Below are 19,794 nucleotides of genomic sequence, written 5' to 3' on the forward strand. Positions count from 1 at the left end.
TTTTGGGAATTAAATGTGCAAGAAGAGTTAAGAATGATGCTACTAAAATTTTATTTAATGAGGTGTGAGATGGGGCAGTTGAAAGCTATTTAGGATATATCATATTCTGTATGGCTTTTTGCTATAATATATTTAAATACTAAAATATTACATTTTTAGATTAATTAAGAAATCAAAAAGGCATACACACACAAAGGAATATTATTCAGCCATAAAAAGAAGGAAATCTTGCCATTTGCAACAGTATGAATGGACCTCAAGGACATTATTCTAAGTGAAATTCATAGAGGGAAAGACAAATACTGAACAATCTCACTTGTATGTGGAATTTAAAGAGGCAAAGGTTGAAGGGAATAAGTGAAGGTGATCAAAAGGTATAAAGGGCCAGTTATAAAATAAATAAATCCTAGGGGTGTAATGTGCAGAAGTGACTTTAGTTAATAATACTGTATTGTATATTTGAAAGTCACTAAGAAAGTAGATCTTAAAAGTTCTCATCACAAGAAAAAATATGTAAAAAACCTGAAATTAAGAAATTAAAAGATATCTTTATGGAACTCATAACCAAAGCCCTTTATGAAATATTCCAAAGAAAGGTATTTTCCTTTCTATCATTGTCAGGTTAAACCTTGCATTTAATGGATTCTCTGCCTATGTGTTGATCATCAATGTGGGAGAGAATTTTTGGACTGTTTTATTACAACGGGTAAAGAGTATGGTATCAAGGGGATTCCCATTATCCCAAACCTAGTTCCATATCCATGCACCTTGTCTTGTGCTGAGCAAAACCTATAAGAGAGTTGTGCCCAATAATTTTACTTCTTATCCTACTTATCTGAGCCTTAGATGTGTTTTTTATAAATTGTTAAGAGCAGGAGATTAACTTCTCACATCACCTTTCCTACAATGTCTGATCCATTTCTCAGGTTCTGTCACATAAAGTTTTTTTTTTTTTTTCACATAAAGTTTTGAATTTACCTATTGTTTCTCATGACCTATTTCTATCTCAGTGTTTACTATAGCTGTGCTAGGTGCGCTTAGTCTCAGAATCTGAAAAAAAAACCCAAAAAACATTAACGCAAATAAGTTATTATGTTGGGAGCTACAAGTTAGTTCTCTCCTAGCTCTGTCATTCTACAATTCAGACTGTTAGAGAACTATCAGCTTGTATACTGGATACAAAGTCTGAGAAAACCACAAAAATACAATGTGGAAATTTACATTAAGAAATCTTAAATATTTACAAATGGAAAATTTAAGTACAAAGTCCAAGAAAAATAGAGGATACATTCTGAGAAAAGCTTTACAATTCTACCTGAGTTTGTTTTTTTTTTTTTTTTTTTTTGCGGTACGCGGGCCTCTCACTGCTGTGGCCTCTCCCGTTGCGGAGCACAGGCTCCTGACGCGCAGGCTCAGCGGCCATGGCTCACGGGCCCAGCCGCTCCGCGGCATGTGGGATCTTCCCGGACCGGGGCACGAACTCGTGTCCCCTGCATCGGCAGGTGGACTCTCAACCACTGCGCCACCAGGGAAGCCCCTACCTGAGTTATTTAACAAAGACTACAGAAAAGCTACAGCTTTGACACCAGCTCTTGTTCTTACATGTCACCATTACATTACACAGCACATTGTGAGCTTCTGATTTTAATATATAATATTACTGTTATTCCTTTTGTCCAAAAAGTCTTCTCTTTTCTATATGTACCCAGTTATATCTATTCATTAAGACTCAGTTCTGTTCATTGAGAAAAATGTAATTAAAACTCAGATTTTGTCTCCCCGTTCAAGTCTTTCTTGACTACTTTAATTCTCTTTGACCTTTTTTCCATACCTATAATTGGTAATACACAGTTTAAGACATAAACATGTAATTTTCTAGTTTTCTGTTACTGCCCATTATTTCGTCTGCTTCTTATTCCTCCTTCAATTAGAGAGTGAGGTTGCGAGGATAGTACATGACCATTCTCTTTGAGTCCCCATCGTAGAACTGAAGGACAGCATAGGGACCCATGAAGGAAGGAATGGGCTCAATACTCTTAAGGTCAAGCCATTTGTATCTCAACCTTGTCTTGATGGGGGAATCCCTGATTTATCTCCCAGGAGGGGAGCATTTTCAGAGTGTTACTTCTGATTTTTCCTCCCTCTGCATCCTCACTCACTTCTCTTGGTGGGAGGGGAAATGGCTTTTCTGATGGGTGAAATGGCAGAGTGTCGTTTGGTTGACCTGAAGAAGACCTGGAGCCCTGCCTGTCTTACTTAGGCTGTTTCTTCTGCTCTTTAAGGGTGGGAAGCAGACTGTGGTCCTCCATGCATCTGGCTAGAGATGAGCTCTTTGAAGAACCCACTGTCCTAGGCATTTTCCAAAGTCTAGATCTGAGGGAGAAGAAATAGGATTCTGATTCTGATTGTGGGTTAAGTGAAATTTTCTAATCCAGGTTGAACAGGAAGACCTTGTATTTTGGGTGAGGAAGGCAATGCTATATTTTAATCCACATTTTTCTTCTATGGCTTTTTCTCACTCACTTAGAACCAATAAGGAGAAATATATATGTCTATTGCTAGCACCTCCAAATTCATAACAGTTATATATTAATTGCCTTAAAGGAAATTTTCCTTTTTAATGTAAAAATTCTCTCCTTATTTCAAAAGGGAGTTCATAAGTCATTAATCTTAGAATAAAACAAAACTCATACTGTCTTACAGATGGCCAAGAGGCACATGAAAAGATGCTCAACATCACTAATTATTAGTGAAATGCAAATCAAAACTACAATGAGGTATCACCTCACACCTGTCAGAATGGCCATCATTAAAAAAAATCTACAAACAATAAATGCTAGAGAGGGTGTGGAGAAAAGGGAACACTCAGGCATTGTTGGTGGGAATGTAAATTGACAGAGCCACTATGGAGAACAGTATGGAGGTTCCTTAAAAGACTAAAAATAGAATTACCATATGACCCAGAAATCCCACTAACGGCATATACTCAGAGAAAACCATAATTCAAAAAGACACATGTACCCCATTGTTCATTGCAGCACTATTTACAATAGTCAGGACATGGAAGCAACCTAAATGTTCATCAACAGAGGAATGGATAAAGAAGATGTGGTACGTATACACAATGAAATATTAGCCATAACAAGGAATGAAATTGGATCATTTGTAGAGACATGGATGGACCTAGAGACTGTTGTACAGAGTGAAGTTAAGTCAGAAAGAGAAAAACAAATATCATGCATATGCATGCATATATGTGGAATCTGAAAAAATTGGTATAGACCATCTTATTTACACAGCAAAATATTATCTGATGTCAAAAATTATAATATACGTGCAATTATTGTTTCTTTGAAAAAGACACCACCAAAGATCCAGGATAAGTATATAGCCAGAAACGAATTTCAAAACTACTTTCCACTTGCCCTGAATCCTGCCAGCATATTTGGGTTCAATGGAACTTGATAATTCAGGTATAAGTATTTATTGTGAGTTCCACTGATGTGAGCTCTGTGGGAGGTGTTTTGTGTATAGACGCTGATAGAGTTGGGGCATCTGTTGCTACCCATGGGCCCAAACAGTACAAAGGGGGAAGTTTAAAATCTAAAAAAAAAAAAAGAAAAAATGGTTCTGATGAACCTAGGGACAGGACAGGAATAAAGGCACAGATGTAGAGAATGAACTCTAGGACACGGGGAGGAGGAAGGGTAAGCTGGGACGAAGTGAGAGAGTAGTGTTGACATATATACACTACCAAATGTAAAATAGATAGCTAGTGGGAAGCAGCTGCATAGCACAGGGAGATCAGCTCAGTGCCTTGTGACCATCCAGAGGGGTGGGATAGGGAGGGTGAGAGGGAGATACAAGTGGGGAGGGGATATGGAGATATATGTATACATATAGCTGATTCACTTTGTTATACAGCAGAAACTAATACAACATTATAAAGCAATTATACTCCAATAAAGATGTTAAAAAAATAATAAAGTGATAAATGCCTACATTAGGGGAAAGAAATCTCAAATAAACAACCTAACTTTATATCTCAAGGTATAAAGGGAAGAGAAAGCAAAGAGAAGAACAATCAAAGCCCAAAGTTAGCAGAAGGAAGGAATTAACAAAGATCAGAGCAAAAATAAATGAAATAGAAACAATAAAGACAATAAAAAAGATCAGCAAAACTGAGTTTTTTAAAAAGATAAACAAAATTAACCAACCTTTCTAGACTAAGAAAAAAGGGAGAATACTCAAAAAATAAATCAGAAATGAAAGAGGATTCATTACAACTGATACCACAGAAATGCAAAGGATCACAAGAGACTACTAACAATTACATGCCAACAAAGAAAATCCAGACCAGATGACTTCACTGGTGAATTCTACCAAACATTTAAAGAAGAATTAATACTAATCTTTCTCAAACTCTTCCAAAAAATTGAAGAGGATGGGACACTTTCAAACTCATTTTACAAGACCAGCATTAACCTGATACCAAAGCCAGACAAGGACACTCTAAGGAAAGAAAATTACAGGCCTATAACCTTGATGAACACAGATGTAAAATTCTTCAACAAGAGTCTAGCAAAACTGAATTAAACAGCACATTAAAAGGATCATACACCATGATAAAGTTTTATTTATCCTTTGGGTGCAAGAATGGTTCAATATACACAAATGAATCAAAGTGATACACTGTATTAACAGAATGACAGATAAAAATCATATGATCATCTCAATACACACAGAAAAACATCTGACATAATTCAGTAACTTTTCATGATAAAAATTCCCAACAAACTGGATGTAGAGGGAATATAACTCAACATAATTAAGTTCACATATGTTCAGGAACAATATAAGGATACCCACTCTTACCACTTCTATTCAACGTAGTACTAAAAGTCCTAGCTAGAACAATTAGATAAGAAAAAGAAATAAAAATCATCCAAATCAGAAAGGAAAAAGTAGAAGTCTCTGTTTGCAGATGATATGATCTTATATACAGAAAACCCTAAAGACTCCACCAAAAACTGTTAGAGCTAATAAATGAATTCAGTAAAGTTGTAGCTTCAAAAGCAACACACAAAATCAGTTTCATTTCTATATACTATCAACAAACCATCTGAAAAGAAATTAAGAAAACAGATCTCATTTACAATAACATCAAAAAGAATAAAAGACTGAGGAATAAATTTAGCCAAGGAAGTAAAATATCTGTACACTAAAACTCACAAAACTTTGATGAAAGAAATTGAAGACACACATAAATGGAAAGATATCCTGTGTTCATGGATTGGAATAATTAATATTGCCAAAATATCCATGATACCTAAAGCAATCTACATGTTCAATGCAATTCTTATCAAAATTCCAATGGTATTTTTTTGAGAAATAGAAAAACAACCCTAAAATTTGTATGGAACCACAAAAGACCTTGAGAAGATAAAGCAATCTCAAGCTAGAAGAACAGAACTGGAGACATTGTACTCCCTGATTTCAAAATATACTACAAAGCTATCATAATCAAAATGGTATGGTACTAGCATAAAAACAAACACATATACCAATGGAACTGAATATATAGCCTAGAAATAAACTCAACCATATACAGTCAACTAATCTTTGACAAAGATACCAAGAATACACAACAGGGAAAAGATAACCTTTTCAATAAATGATACTGAGAAAACTGGATATCCCCATGCTAAAGGATGAAATTAGGCTGCTATCCTATGCCATATACAAAACTCAACTCAAGTGAGTTAAAGACTTAAATGTGAGACCTGAAACCATAATAGTCCTAGAAGAAAACATAGGAGAAAAGCTCCTTGACATTGGTATTGGCAATTGTTTTTTGCATATGACACAAAAAACACAGGCAATAAAAGCAAAAATAAACAGGTGGGACTATATCAAACTAAAAATTTTCTATGCAGCAAATGACACAATCAACAAAATTAAGAGGCAATCTATGGAATGGGAGAAAATATATGCAAACCATATATTCAATTAGTGATTAATGTCCAAAATATATCAGGAAATCATACAACTCAATGGAAAAAAAAAACAATTTAAAAATGGGCAAAGGGCTTGATTAGACATTTTTCCAAAGAAGACATAAATGGCCAACAGTTACGTGAAAAGATGCTCAACAACACTAATCATTAGGGAAATGCAAATGTAAAATGAGGTATCACCTCACACATGTTAAGATGCCTATTATAAAAAAAGTCAAAAGATAAGTATTGGTGAAGATGTGGAGAAAATGGAGTACTCGTACACTGTTGGTGGAAATGTAAACTGGTACAGCCACTTAGGGAAATAGTATGGTGGTTCCTCAAAAAATGAAAAATAGAACTACCATATAGTCCAGCAATCCCACTTCTGGGTATATATTCAGAGGAAATGAGAACAGGATCTGGAAGAGATATCTACACTCTCATGTTCAATGCAGTGTTAATCACAAGTTATGGAAGCAACCTAAGTGTCCATCAGAGGATGAAGAGATAAAGAAAATGTGATAGATATACACAATGGAATTTTATTCAGTCTTAGAAGGATATTCTGCCATTTGAGTATAATGGATGAAACTGGAGGACATTATGCCAAGTGAAATAAGCCAAACATGAAAAGGCAAATACTGCATGGTTTCACTTATATGTGGAATTTTGCAAAGTTTAACTCTTATTAACTGAGAGCAAAAGAGTTGTTACTGGGGTCTGGTGGGGAAATAGAGAGATGTTTGTCAAAGGGAACAGACATTCAGTTATAAGATGAATAATTTCTGGAGACCTAGTGTACAGTGTGATGACTATAATTAATAATACTGTATTGTATACTCGATATTTGCTAGGAGGACAGATCTTAAGTATTCTCACCACACACACACACAAAGGTAACTATGAGGTAATTAATATGTTAATTAGTTTGATTGTGGTAATAATTTCTCTTTGGGTATGTATATCAAAACACCACATTGTACACTTTAAAAATATACAATTTTTTATTATCAATCGTATCTTAAGAAATCTGGGGGAGAAATCTGTTTTACAGAATATCAGGACTAAGCTCAGACAGAGCCTGTAATATAAGTGACTGACCCAGAGACTAAAATATTTCATCTCTTTGATTAATTGTAAAAGTTTTTGTAAATGTTGTAAATATTTGCTCGTTCTCCCTGTTTCTTCTTTTCCTGACTTCCATTAGTCCCTCTTTTTCTCTCCTTGGCACACCCCATATCCTGAAAATACCCTCGATAATACCTGAAATAACCTGCTACCTCAATATCCATGATTCTATGAATGTGATCCTAGTGAAAGAGTTTCTGGTGAAGACGTTTGTTCATTGCTAACTTTTCTAAATCATTGAAGAGATACTTTTTCCTAGCCTGTGTTTTACATATAAAACAAAGAATTTGCCAATTCATATAAAAGGAGGCTAGGAGAACTTGGTAACTTAGAACATTTGTCATACTATAGAAATTATATATACTTTTCCAGAGCAAGATTTCATATAAACCATTTTGTTAGAAATCTCCAATTTTCAGGTCAGCTTTAGCTCAAGTTGTTACTCTGTCCCTTTGGACTTCTGAAATGTCCAATTTTGCCAAATACTCATACATGAGTAATTTTGGAATTATTAGACAATTCACTGCACTGATCTAGTCTGAACTGAGGGATAAACTCTTGCACATGCCCAGTTTCTTAATTACTGTGTGTCACTGTTAATCTATAATATCGTAATGATTGTAGGAGGATTATCCTTTAATAATGACTAAACTGAGAACAAAGAAGAGAAGGGCTACACAGACACTTTTAAGCCAAAATGGCACAGAATGTGGAGCCTGGTTACAGGTGAGGGTGCGAGTCCTCCGGGGCTTGATGATCTGCTCTCTCTGAGTCAGGATGGCTCCTTGGGCCCCAGCCCACTTCCCTGGCCCTTGTAGGTGGTACTGGTAAGGTGTGCATGGCCCAAAGAAAATTTCCAGAGCCAGCTTTGGATCCCACAGGAAAAGTGAGAACAGGTTGGGCTTCACTCCTATTTCAGAGGCAATTTCATCCACGTAATCCTTACACCGCACTCTGCGTGTATCACAGGGATTATTCAGGAATCTGAAACCAGAAGGGGAAAATACCAGAACCTCCATCTCTCCATGCGCAATTTCCTCTAAACATTGGTTGAAGGTTTCTCCAAAAACTGAGAGATAAAATGAGTTTTCTTGTTTTCACTGACTATGGTCTCAGTGGTTTCTAACAAAATATTCATGCAGTGTATTTTTCCCCATTAAATCCCTTCAGGGATCTTGGATAGTAATAGGTGGGTTTCGGAATATTTTTGTCTTTTCCTAAATCCTGTACTTTGGCCATGAAATTAATTCTCAATTAGGATCTAGTCTCATTTTGGTAAATCGGTGGTGAGGAATATGTTATGTGAATTGTACAGGCAAGTTATTTAGATACGTGTGACATTAATTTATTTTAAATATTAATGAAATGCAATTCTTGGCTCAGTTTCTGAAACCAAAATTACTGGATAACTGACTGTTCTTAGGATAAAGGCTGTGGCTCATAGAGAGCACGCTGTGACCTTCACATTGTAGATTCTCAATAGATATATGCTGAATAGAAATAAATTACATTCCCAGCCCCAGTGGTTGAGAAGAATTTTCCATTAAGAAGATTTGGTGCAACCCACAAGCTTCTGACCTCACATCAGAATTTTAATTGGATTCTGTAATGATTTGCTATCTCATTTCTCACATTGGTTTATCTTCTCAACACCTTAAAAGGGTGAAACAATCCTTCCATTTCATCACATATATATTCACATGCTTTACATCTCTAAGGCTATGGTAAGACATAAATTTATAATTGTATGTTGTATTTAGTGTTCCATGAACTTTAAACAAAATTCTGAGTTTTCCAGGTTAGACCATTCTCTATCCATTCCATTCCATAAATATTCCGTAAGGGATATTTATGCTTGGTTAAGAGGAAATTAAAAAGTTGATTATTTGAGATCCCATCCAGGCAAATAGACTCAGAGTCTATCATAAGAAAAATATAACGAATACTTGAAAGACAAACAGCTCCACCTAAACACTTCCAATTGATTTTCACCAAGAAGCAAGCTTCTTACTCTTTCAAATTTTTTTCTCTTCTTTCTTATGTCAGCCATCATGCCACTCACTGAGGGTAATTTGTTCAGTCCTGGGAAAGAAATTTCAAATGTGAACATGGTTTTCTTATTGAAAAGACGTGGTTTCAGGAAGAAATGGGTACTGTGAGACTCAGTTTGGTAGAGAACATCATGAGTGAGGTAACACAGGAGTGGGGGAGATGGATTCAGGAGTCGCTTTGCAATGCCCTCCATTCATTGTTTTATCTGCCTTCCATTCATTGTTTTATCTGCCTTCCATTCATTGTTTTATCAGGTGCACGTGACTTACAGATGCAAAGACGTGTGTTTAATGATTTCACTAGCAGACCTCAAAGCTCACGAAGAAGGATGGACTGAAGGGAGCTGCATCCCATGACAAGACACAAGGTAGTGTGTGTGTAGTCTCATTACCAGAGTATTCACTCTGGCTCTCCTTTAAATAGTGAGTTACACTTGTTCAATTATGTTATCCCTTAGTTTTCTAATACTTATTGTATTATAGCTACTAATGGTGACTCAGTATCTCCTGATTGTTTTCAATCGATAGAGATTTCTCTTTAATTTTCCATCTTAACTCATGGAAGACACTTTCCTATATCTTCATTTCTTTGATGGATGACATCCTACATTTTGAGAAACAGAATATTCTAGGAATATATGCAAAACGTTTTAAAGGAGAAGCAAACAAATGAGCAGAATTATTATAACGTGATTGACATCATTTCATTAAGGTAGGTTTGAATTTGTCTTCATCACTTTATTCTTAGCCTTAGAATTAATGATATAATAAAGAAGAATAATAAAGAATTTCAACCACAATGGCTAATCTTCATTCATTCAATCAATATTTATTGAATGCCTACGAAAGTCAGGTGCTTAATTGTTAATTCTTACTACTCTGCAAAGTACACGTAAGTATTCCCATTTTTATAAGTGAGGGAATTGTGGGGTCGATTAATATGTCAAGGTCATGCATTCAGTACATGGAGGAACAGGGTTTTAATCCCGAGTTCATTTGATTACAAAGTTCTTGCTCTTTTAACTGTGCTGTAGTGCTATTCCAGTTACTTTATGACTCTGCCGTAAGTTTCATAATTCACAGTTCATAATTCTGTGACTCTGCTTGTCCTTTTTATATTTTGAACTTGAGAGGATAACATTCCAGGCAGAAGAAACACCAAGTCCCAAGGCAGGAATGAGCATGACTTATTCCTGGGAGGTGATAGGTCCATTCTTTTAATTCACATACTTGCTACCTATACAATAATGAACACACAGACCAGCTCAGAAAATATTTGTTGACTCATTACTCTTGACACTGCTGACCATTCTCTTCTTGAAATTTTCCCCTTCTTATTACCTGTCCTTAGTACTGATTCTCCTACTTCTTCACTTGTAATTTCTTTCTCAGTGCTTTTAATGGCTACTCTTCTTCAGATTTCTCTTTAACATTTGGGATTCCTTAGCTTCTGACCTAGAACCTCTCCCCCAGAACCACACCCAACCCAGATTATTGTTTCTTAAGGCAGCATGAGAAGAAGGGTGTGTGTGCACGTGCGCGCAAAGGAAAATAACAGAAGTACCTGTTCAAACTTTGCCAGTCTCCTTCTTCCTAACCCTGACAATCACATACTCTATCACTGAGACTCTGATATACATCTTCAGGGCTGATGACTCCAAGCCTAATCTCTACTTTGATTTTCAGAATCATCTATCCTAATGCTTGCCATGTATCTCTGTTGGGATACCTCACAAGTATCCCAAACAGTTTTCTGAACCTTAAGTCCTCAGCAAGCCTCCTAAGATCTTCCAAAGTTGCTTTCCTCCTGAATTATTTACCTTTGTAAGATGGTACACTCTCTACTCAATCATTCAAGCTAGAAACTGGATGTCAGCCTATAATTGTGCTTTTATTTTCTATATTTTATGATGTTTTGATATCTTAAAAAGCTTGTTGGCCAGGGAGAAGGCTAACCTGTTTTAAAGATAGCAAAGAGCTCTGCCAGGAGCATGTCTTTCATATGCGAACCAGCCAAGCCCAAGTCTATAGCCCCAAACAATTCTCCCAAGTCTGTAGCCCCAACCAACTACTTATCTAACTCTCATACCCCAACACAATATTTCTCCTGCCTTAAATCATCCCAGGGCTAGGAACCAGGCAGATCGCTATAGATTAAAGCCCATGGGAATTATTCAAATTAGCCAATCCTAAACTGTTTGCGATGCCCTGCTTTGCTTGTCCCACAGAAACCCCAGTAAAGGCTCTGGCCTCAGCTTTTCTCTTGTTCCTTTTTCTGTCTGAACAAACCCAGTGCTCCCATGTGGCCCTGCGAGGCCTGGCATGTCTCTTTCTCTTAGGAAATGTAAGTCATACATTCTTCTTTCAATGGCATTGACCTCTCTGTGTTGTCGCTCAATCACCTCCAAAAACTAAAATCCCATGAGTATAATTTTAATCTAGTTAGAAAGTTAATAACATAATAAAACAACAGAAAATTGTTGAGCATTTACTATGTGTTGGAGACTATTCTAAATTATACATGTATTTTCCTCTTTAATGTGCAGAACAACCCTCTGAATTGGTGCTAATGTTATTGCCATTTTATACATAAGGAAGGTGAGGCACAAATAGTTAAGTAAATCTGATATCACACAGCTGGAAAGTGGTGAAGCCAGGATCCAAACCACAGCTGTCTGGATTCAGAGTTCTATTCAAGACAAAGAAAGAATGTGTTGAATTTCAAAGGACTCTCCCCCAAATCTCCCATCTTATTGCTGGCATCTTACCAGATTCCTGATTCTTTCTCTTGACTTGGAAAAATGGAGTTAAGTTTTATGACATAATATACCATTTGCTTGTCCACCATCTAAGGTCTCAGAGCCTAAATACCTGCATGTTAGCCTGAAACCATGAAGGGTGGGGACAGATGAAGCTGCTCTTATGTCCTGAAATTCAATTTCTTTCTTCTAAGGTTAGTAAATAGAAAGGTCCAAAGAAACATGAGAAAAGAAATGATGATTAACATTCTCCTAAGATAGGTGAAGTCTATTTTCAAGGTGGCAAAACTGAACTCTAAATCTTCCTTATGTTCCAAGTCTGACCTGCTGACTCCAAAAGGCAGGAGCAAAATTATTTTTAAAAAATCCTAGAACATACCTGTGTTGAGGCAGCAAACCATAAATGTCATGGTTAAAGCGAGCATTTAATTTATTCTCTGCCCATCTGTTGATTAAGAATGTAGGGTAAACTTGGTTGACAACAGAGCTAAAATGAGTAAAGAGAACAATGTCCATGGGCATCCCATAATCCCAGACCCAGTTCCAAATCCATGCACCACGCCTTGTGCTGAGAAGTACCTAGGAGAGAATGCAAATAAATGCACAATAGATGTTTCCCAATATAACAGTTTACTTTCATAGGATCATTTTCTCACTTCTTCAGATATCTCTCATTTGGCTCATGAGAAGAAATGGATAAGAACTCTCTTGTCTTTTTAGTTTGAAGAGTTCTTCTTTCTCAAGACAGGAAGGCCAATAGATAGCCACACACATTCCCACATACAGAAACATCTGACTTGTTGCTTATAGCTCCGGAGATCTCCTCAAGCTTTCCTCTGGACCTCACCCACTACCCCTTTTGAACCTTCTCCAAGGCAGTCTTTGATGCCTGCAATCTCTTAAATTCCAAATTCTGGAAAAACACAATGATGCAAAAAGACTAGAGATCCACAAATTGACACAAAAGATCCCATCCATCTGTTAATTACTGTATTGTAGTATCTAGAACACTTAGTTAATCTGTATCCCTATTGAAGGAATTGGAGTTGGAAGACGGTGTCAAGTGTCATGTCAATGAAAAATATTAAGGGATTTTAAAAATGGTTTTCTGGTAAGTTCATTTTTGTAACTCTTAGCTGAGTTGGTAAAGCCTCCACACTCTGTTAAAAATAAACATTATGGAAGTCACTAAAGTTTGAAATATTTATTTGTATTCCATTCTCTATTTTTTTTGGAATGGATTAACAAGATGTCTATTGAGGAAACTGGTGAGAGAAGGTAATTAATCAGTATTGAAGCAGTGTATGAATACACACTACACATATTTCATGCAATGATCACATCTCAGCAGGTAGTAGGCAGGTTGCATCTCAGGAAAGAGAATTTAGGCACCAAACCTGTGCAGCTACATGACTGAGCTCAGTCGCCAAATCACCTCCAGCATTTCCAATGCCGATCACAATGATTTTCTTGCCGTGAAATTTCTCTGGACTCTTGTATTCCCAACTGTGGACACACTGACCTTTGAAACTTGTGACTCCTGTGGGCAAGAATAGAATTGCTCAAGTATTGACCATTATTTTATTTTATTTTTTAACTGCTGGCCTATTCTAAAGCTTATTGCTAAATTCAAATGCTATGCTATTTAAACCTCTCATTTTCTGGTCTACTGTTCCTGGTCTGTGAACTGTGCTTGCCGAACATTATCAGACAGAATTAATTCTCCTACAGTTTTGGTCTGGACCAAAATTTTATGATCTCAGGTTTACTAGAAACTCAGATATTTTATTTCTGCCTCCTTTTTACTTGTCTATACCCTGCCAAGCCTTCAAAGAGCTTGGCTCCTCCTTAAGTAATATATCTTCTTTATCCATCATCTTTGTTATTTACAAATATGGCTCTGAACCAATTCCCTGTCTTTCTTTCCCAGCCTATGCTTCATCCCTGTCTAGCTTGTTTCCATCTCTTTCTAGGCCCAGTACACCCTTCCTGCTAACACTAGCAGTATTCACTCTGCTCTCCTACTAGGGACAAGTGCTCACTTGACCCTGAAGCTGAGAGGACATAAGAACGTATTATTTTTGTTTAAAAATATGCTCATATGGTAAAGCCATAATAGCTGGTTGATTTTGTAGCCTTTCATCTTTTAAACAATATTGGGGCATACGCACATGTGGCCTTCATTCTCCTCCTGTGACACTGAACAGCCCTACTCCATCCTAATTGTGGTTCATTCCTTGCCCTGTTCCTTTTTCCCTAGAGAATATGCTCCCAAACTTCAGCTTTCCCCTGGAAGCAGTTCTTTGATCACCTAGTGAACTCCTGGCACAAATCTAAATGTTTCTGAACTCAATCATTGCTAAGTTCAATTTTCCATTCAATTTCTTTTTTTTTTAGAAGATGTTGGGGGTAGGAGTTTATTAATTCATTTATTTATTTTTGCTATGTTGCGTCTTCGTTTCTGTACGAGGGCTTTCTCTAGTTGTGGCAAGCGGGGGCCACTCTTCATCGTGGTGCGCGGGCCTCTCACTATCGCGGCCTCTCTTGTTGCGGAGCACAGGCTCCAGACGCGCAGGCTCAGTAGTTGTGGCTCACGGGCCTAGTTGCTCCGCGGCATGTGGGATCCTCCCAGACCAGGGCTCGAACCCGTGTTCCCTGCATTAGCAGGCAGATTCTCAACCACTGCGCCACCAGGGAAGCCCTTCCATTCAATTTCTGACTGCAGCTCTTTCAATTATTTCCCCTCCCCTTGGCCCTACTGAAATTCCTCTCACTCTCTGAAGATAACCTTTTCTTCTCCTTTGTTATGAAACAATAAAAATCTGAGGTGCGTTCCTCAACACCTAAAAGTTACTATGTTTTCATCTATTCTTCCTCTGTCTCCTGTGTCCCCTGCATCGGCAGGCAGACTCTCAACAACTGCGCCACCAGGGAAGCCCTAAGGTCCTTCTTGATCTGGTGTAACATTCACTCTCTAACATCATCTCCTTCTATTCTTTCTTCTACTTCCACCACACTGGACCTGTCAGGTACATACCCACCTCAAGTCCTTTGCACTTTTTTCTTCCTTCTGTACGATCTGTTTCCCTCATATATCTGCATCACTTCCTCAACTCCTTGGGGGTATTTGTTCAAATGCCCTTTTCTCACTGAAGTCTTATCTGGCCATCTTATCTAATCTTGCATCACAAGCCCTTCTCCCCAACCACCCATCCCTTCGCCCTCCCCTGGCAATTGTTTCTCTTCACAGTCATCACCTTCCACATATTTATTTCTTTTTGTGTCTCTCTCCATCTACTGCTATGTACACTCCTTGGGGACAGAGATTTTGTCTGCTTTATTCTCTGCTAAGTCTCTGGTACACAGTTGGTGCTCTGTAGATATTTCTTGAATGAATGCTGAATGAATGAATACAGGAATATTTACACATCTAATAAGCTAATAACTAATTAACTAATAGAACCTCTTTTGACCAACCTTAACTTTATCATCTCACGCACTGGGAAACAGACACTCAAAGCAATGGAAGTGGAGGGAGTCTAGCATCTCCTTAGACCCCAAGGGAGTCTCGGGTTCAGCCGTCTTTGAAAAGACCAAGTATATATCCTGCTCCTAGAGATAAAGAAGGAGATCTTGTGCAGGTAAATCATTCCTGTACCATTCCTTATATTCAGGGTGCTTAAGCTTCCAAATAGTAAACAATAGCACTGCAGTCTTTTCTAAGATGTGTAGTGACACTAGCACATAGCTATTTATATCCACCATGCCATACATATAGATACACATTCAGGAATAAAGCTAAATATTAATATATTTTCTGTATCTCTGATCTCACTATTTACTCCAAACTATTACCAACACAAAACAATTCCCACATTTTGCCTTCCAACTGTGGTAAAATGTAGCACTTTCCTCTTATAACCCAGAACTGGTGGTTGTATTAGTAATTTTTATTTTCAATTTTATAATATGTATTATTTGAATGGAACTTGAAAGAACATGCATTTCTTTATAATCAGAAAATATGTTTATTTTCAAACTAAGATGACTTTCAGAATGATAAACTTTCTCCCAAAATAACAATAGCCACTATGATAAAACCCCATAACACCAGTGTCTTAGCGTTCGGTAGGACGTACCTGAGTGGCATGAAGGGATCGGTTTCAAGGCCACTACACACCACAATCCCATCAAAGACATAGGATTCCTGCTTCCCTTCGGTCTGGACGACAACATCTCACTGTCCTGTGCAAGAGAAGTCAGAGCGCTTCCTCACGTTGCACAGCTTCGACTGGGAATGAGACAAACTCAGACTTGTGACCGCTCTTCCCAGCTGCCCTTCTGCCCAAGAACTCTGCCTCAATGAATAAGGTTGGTTACAGCTACTCTCCTCTGGGTTTTCATTAAAGAGTTCATTTATAACTGGTCTCCCTACCAAGGCATTTTTAAGTAGAGATGTATCTCAGTTTGTTCCAACTGCAGTCCTGAATGTAGTTAGGGGTGAGCCAACACCGGGCGCACAGTCTGGCATTTCAGCCAATCCACCATACTTTTTTTCCTGAGGAAAGTGAGGAGAGAAGCTCTCGCCGACTTCTCTGGAGATTTATGTAAAGCTCACCTCCACGACTGAATGAAAGCTTTAGTGCATTTTGCTCTGGCCTGGCTCTTGGCTCTAACAAGAGGGTTCCATGTATGCTGAGTGGTCTCTGCCCCACTTACCAGAAACCGGATGTGCTTCAAACGGTGAAAGGGTTTGACAGACATCCGGAGATACTCCATGATTTTGGAATTGTGCAAGTAGTTGGGAAAATGATCAGAGAAAGGATAATCACTTCAAAGTGTTGCTGGTGGCAGATCTATAGACACTGGGCTTGCCACCTTCAGTCTTCTCCTACCAAGAAAATAAAGGACACCTTGATAACTGAAGCCAAGGAGGGATAAGGAAGTATCCTAAGGAACCTGCAAAAAGTTAGAAGACCGGAAGACTGAGAATAGAGCTATAATCAGCAACATTTAGAGGCCAAGTAGAAAAATATTGAGAAGGAAAATCAGAAAGAAAACAGAGTGAAATCACAGAAGCTAGTGACAAGTGTTTTGAAAAGGAGCTGGTTTTTAACATCATTGGATCCCCTTGAGAAGGCAATAAAATTCTTGGCAGAAAGTCCATTCAACTTGTCAACTTTTATTGGTAATGGCAGTGACAGCAGTTTTGGGGAAGTGCTGGGATAACCGTCATGTAGTGATGGTGGAGATGAAGGAAGAAGGAGCACACAGTTCTCCTTCAAGGAGCTAGACCCTGAAACGAAGAAAGATTGATTGAACATCATCCTTGGGAGGAAGGAAGGAGTGGGATTCAAAGCACATGTGTCAGGTACTGATAAAGATAGCAACTATTATGCTGGTAGTTGAAGGATAAATCAGTGCTGTAATCCTTGCATTCCTATTTCCCAGATAAGAAAAATTGTCATTACACATATAGAAGCATAAGTCTATTTAAACTTATATCTCCACAGCCCTCCAATGTCACTGCTTCCTTCAAAACAGATGGGCTCCAGTCCTTCCTCCAGACAGACCTAAATGGCGCTTAATCCACTGACCCCAGCACCAATCACCGCAATTCTTTCTCCTGGCATTGTGTCTTGTATCTGGAAACATATTAGTATAAAATCAGATTTTTATTGCCATGTAATTTTTTTCTATCATGCAAGATTAGTTTTTTTTCTAAAATTGCTAGTTAGTGCATTTAAGGAATATCCTACTCAAAGCTGTTATGCCTTTCAAAGGCACATCGAGTGACAGAAAATCCTAGCTCACGTGGGCTTTCTTATTTTTAAATACGAAGGAGATTGTTTTGCTTTTTCTGTTTGTTTGTTTGTTTTGCGGTACGCGGGCCTCTCACTCTTGTGGCCTCTCCCGTTGCGGAGCACAGGCTCCGGACGCGCAGGCTCAGCAGCCATGGTTCACGGGCCCAGCCGCTCCGCGGCACGTGGGATCCTCCCGGACCGGGGCACGAACCCGTGTCCCCTGCATCGGCAGGCGGACTCTCAACCACTGCGCCACGAGGGAAGCCCTGCCTATTTTTTTTTTTTCCCATACAAAGATCACACTATCTTGTTTCTCCAAATGTCTTATGATTTCTTGTTGAAAACTTGACATTTAAGTTATTGTAGTGAGTCTGGATTCTGATTAGTTCCCCTCTCCCATTCCGGGGCTTATTAATATTGCTGGGGGGTGGTGGTTGTTAGTTTATTTGCTTGGTGGCTTGCGTGGACAAATTCTGTGAAGTATATTTTCCCTGCGGTGTGTAACCTCTGATGTCACTGCTCAGATTTTTTTCCCTTCTTTTATGTATATATTTTAAAATATTTATTTATTTATTTGGCTGCACCAAGTCCTATTTGTGGCACTCAGGATCTTCATTGCCACGTGCAGGATCTTTTAGTTGCAGCATGCCAGCTCTTGGGCACATGCTGTGATATTCCACTGGAGGTGGAGACAAGGGTAACAGGGTGGCCTACCTTTTGTAGAGTAATACCACACCCTACCAACTGGAGATGTAAGAGGGTGGCAGCCCTATTTTTCAGTATTTCCCCTTGTGGCATGAAATCTCTGCCCTACAAGCAGGAGCTGGGAATAGGAACAATCAGAGCTCCAGGGTCCTTGGTTTTTTACACCTGGAGTAGACCTTCTTTGCTACAATGAGTTAGATGGAGCTTTGGAAAAGGGGTCTTGCTTAGACCATGCTTCTACAATCTGTGGAGCTCTCTTCTTTACTATCCACAGCTACATCTGGGGTAGACATGGAAGAATATGCCTTCTGTAGGGGCTTCTCAGATTTTACAACTCACTTTCTGATGGTACAGGTTTGGGAGCCCAAGTGATGCTTTAGAGTTGAATAGTCACAAGCCTTTGAAAACAATGTTTGTGTTTCCTTCAGTATTATAATCTCTTCAAAGACTTTATAGGATTTTAGGTTATTAGCTCCTGGCTTGTTTTATGTCCAGAAAAATATAAATAACAATAATCAAAGTGCTTCCATAGACAACATTCTTAAGCCTGTTGACCCTCCTCTTATTCATTGGTCTTTGTGCCTTACCCATCTCTCTTTCACTGAGTTCAGTGGTGCCTATCTTGAAATCACCTGAAACAACAGGCTTGGGTGGGAAGACAGCACCCTTAGTCTGATACTGCTCCTGGGCTGGTTCCCTTTGTCTTATCATTTCTTAGATACATTAATATTCTCGATGTCCATCTAATATTCACTGTCCTAACAGTATAGGCACTTAGTTTGACAACACTTATTTTTGCACATCGACCAAAATTTGAGAGCACAATAAATGGTTCACAGCTTATTCTTCTTCCACTGGGTCTTTAGCCTCATTTGAGCTTAGATTTTTTTCCCCCATGTATACCACATTTAATACTTTAAAAAGCATTTCTGTCAGAAGTTGGAATGTTCTGCCAATGTGGGATGAGACCCTGGTCTGCTCTTAACTTAGGGTGACATTTCACATAGTGGTGTCTGAAAGTCTGGCAAAAGAGACACTGGGGACCCTTTCCCCTAATGTCCCTGAGATGTACACTAGGCCAGAGAGGGAGCTCTTTTCTTGCTGTTCTTTTGCCCAGGACTCTGGATGGGAAGTGTTTCTTTGACAGTGGTGTTAACATCTTCTTTAGTCTTTGTTTTTCTCCTGTCTTCAATATATAAAGCATATTTTATACCTCTTAGTAATTTTTGCTATTTTTTTCAAGATATTTCCAAAAATTCTTATTTTTCTTAAAATCTGACTTCAAAATTATACCCTGGAATATTTCTGTAGCATAGGTTATTACTGTAGTTAAGTGTTTTGATTTAAT

General features: G+C 38.2%; 1 pseudogene; it reads right to left on the reverse strand.

Annotated features, from left to right (window-relative positions):
- Nucleotides 1-7,756: 7,756 nt before the first annotated feature.
- LOC101316601 (flavin-containing monooxygenase 5-like) lies at nt 7,757-17,570 on the reverse strand (annotated as a pseudogene).
- Nucleotides 17,571-19,794: the final 2,224 nt, after the last annotated feature.

The sequence above is a fragment of the Tursiops truncatus genome, chromosome 1, assembly GCF_011762595.2.
Source record: "Tursiops truncatus isolate mTurTru1 chromosome 1, mTurTru1.mat.Y, whole genome shotgun sequence".
Classification (NCBI taxonomy): Eukaryota; Metazoa; Chordata; class Mammalia; order Artiodactyla; family Delphinidae; genus Tursiops; species Tursiops truncatus.